The sequence below is a fragment of the Elephantulus edwardii genome, unplaced genomic scaffold (assembly GCF_000299155.1).
Source record: "Elephantulus edwardii isolate Elephantulus edwardi_28Jun2011 unplaced genomic scaffold, EleEdw1.0 scaffold00386, whole genome shotgun sequence".
Taxonomy (NCBI): domain Eukaryota; kingdom Metazoa; phylum Chordata; class Mammalia; order Macroscelidea; family Macroscelididae; genus Elephantulus; species Elephantulus edwardii.
The window spans coordinates 1,309,992-1,313,068 of record NW_006400136.1 but is presented as its reverse complement, the minus strand read 5'-3'; positions in this window follow the sequence as shown (position 1 = coordinate 1,313,068).

The following is a 3,077-nucleotide window of genomic DNA, read 5'->3' as shown; positions in this document are numbered from 1 at the left end:
AGAAGATTTTACAATATTTATATATGGCCCAAGTAACATATAGTAAATTAGTAAATTATATATTCTTATATAGTCAAAAAAACTATAATAAAGTATTGTTGTTAAGTGATGTTGAATTGCTTCTGACTCATAGTTATTCTGTGATCAAACAAATGCTCTGCTTTCACAATGACTGCTAAGTTTGAGCACATGTTGTTGTTGTTGTTGTTATGTGTCATAGAATCACTTCTAACTCAGTGACCCTATTTACAAGAGTTCTGAAATCTGCTCTATCCTGAGCCAATCTCACTGGCTCTAACATATTACCCCCCTTACTCTAGTTACTGTGTCAATCCATGCCATCTGCATCTTCTTCTCCTGTGCTGCCCTTCCACTTTTCCAAGCATGATGTCCTTTTCCATAGACTAGTCTTTCCTAGCCATGTGCCCAAAGCATTTGAGATGGAGCTACAAAATCCTTGCCTTCAAGGACAAACCTGGTTTCACCATCTATAGGACACATCTGTTTGTTTTCTTGGCAACCCATGGTATGTTTCATACTCTTCTCCAGCACTGCAACTCAAAGGCATTAATTTTTCTTCTGTCATCCTTAGTTATTATTCAGCTCTCTGATGCATAGCAAATAATTACGAAGACCATGGATTACATTGTGTTGTTTTGTTGTGTACCATCGAGTCAGAAACAACCCAAAGTTGACCCTTCAGCAGGTTTTCAGAGGCAGGGGAGGAGGTTGCCCATCCTTCTCCAGCATGGATTAGATTGTTATTGTTAAATGCCATTGAGTCATAGGTGACCTATGAATGAAAGATCTGAATATTTGTTTAAATTTCATCATTTCTCCAGGTTCATAACGTTCCCAGAAGCAAGCTATTTGGGAAGTGGATGCCACTCCTACTTCCAAGCTTGTTTTATTTGAGGAGCTCCACTAGACACAGTCCACCATGGGTAACCACTATCGCATTTGACATATCAGTGTCATATTTTTTAACATCACAGCAACCACGAGTTACCTCTGTACAGCAAATGGACAGATAGTGCTATAACTTGGTTTCACCTTCTCTAAGACAGGCCTATTTGTTTTCTAGGCGGTCCATGGTATGTTCAAGACTCTTCTCCGGCACCACAACTCTGCGATACATGGAATAGAAAATATACTTAACAGTCTTCTAAGAGGAGATGAGACTTGAAATGTAAAATGTTTACTCCTAATAAACCACTTAAGGTGTTTTTCTAGAAGTATTTGTTGAATAAACTTGAATTTCACTTATGCAGTTGATTTGTATGCAATATATTTTGCCAAATAGCCCACATTTTAAATATAATCCAGAAGTTTTCAAAGTCTGTTCACTCTTTGCCAAGTTAATTAATCCCCATGGAGATTCATTTGTTGATCAGCTTCCTCTGCTCATGGAAGCCAAGCATTATCCTGGACACAGGACCCTGGACAGAGGGTAGCATTCTTCCATATAGACAGTACCCGTTGGTGACATCGAATATACTAAGAGGTATAGTTTTTTTGTCATCAACTCTACAGAGACAGAAGAAGGAAGGACTGCTACTAGGGCATGGCGCTCCACACAGCAACAACAGTTTTCTTGATGACAACCAAACAAACTGTTCTGGTCAAAATACTATTTTGAAATTTACCAAATGTCTCCTAGTCAGTACAAATTCATGATGGTTTATGTGTGTCAGAATAGATCTGTGCCCCAGAGGGTTTTCAGGGGATGAATTTTTCCAGAAGTAAATTCCTTCTTATATTCCTTTGAATGAATTTGAGCCTTTTACCTTTTTTTAAAATTCTTTTTCTTTTTTTGTTTCTATTGAAAGAGTTTCAAATCCTCTTCACTTTCAGCAAGCAATCTTGTAACATCTGCAAAACAGAGGTGGTTGATGATCTTTCTCCAAACTTGAATCTCCATTTTTCAGGGTACAACTTCTCCAATGATTTACTGAGCATGCAAATTAAATAGGTATGGAGAGAGGATGCAACTTGACATATGCCTTTCCTGATTTTAAACCATGTAGTATTCATAGGGTCACTGTGGATGATCTACAACAATTAACAACAACAACAACAGCATTTTCTTAAATTAAACTGAAAAACAAATCATATGCCTCGAGTTGTGATGGTCATTTCTAGTTCAATCTTGAAGTACAATATTGTGAGTGACAGGATAATATCCATACGCATACAAGGAAGTCCAGTTAATACCACTATCATTCAGATATAAGCACCAACAACCAGAGCCAAAGAAGAGGAAATAGAAGATTTCTACCAACTTTTACAGTTGGAAATCATTCAAACATGCAATCAAGATGCATTGATAATAATGGTGACTGGAATGCAAAAGTTGGGAATAGAGAAGAAGATTCAGTAGTTGGAAAACATGGACTCGGTGACGGAAATGGAGCTGGAGAGAGAATAATTGAATTTTGAATAACCAATGACTTATTCATTGCAAATACATTTCTTAAGAGACATTAATGCAGGTTATATTTATGGATTTCACCTGATGGTATAGGAATCAGATAGATTACATCTGTGGAAAGAACCTCTGAAGAAGCTCAATATCAGCTGTAAAAAACTAAGCCCAGAGCTGATTGTGGAACAGATCACCAACTACTCATATACACGTTCAAGCTGAAGCTGAGGAAAATTAAACCAAATCCACAGGAACCAAAATATGACTGAACTCATCCCACCTGAATTTCAGAACAAGCTCAGGAACAGGTTTGACGCCTTGAAAACTAATGAGCGAAGACCAGATGTGTTGTGGGAGGATATCAAGGGTATCATCCAGGAAGAGTGAAAATGGTCATTGGAAAGACAGAAGAGGAAGAAAAGACCAAAATGGATGTCAGAAGAGACTCTAAATATTGCACTGGAGCACAGAGAAGCCAAAGTACAAGGAAGAATTCAAGATACTGAAGAACTGAGTAGAAGATTTCAAAAGGCAGCATGGATGACAAAGTAAAATATTACAATGAAATGTGCAAGGAGTTGGAGTCAGAAAATCAAAAGGGCTGAACTCAGTGTTTCTTAAGCTCAAGGAATTGAAAAATAAACTCAAACCT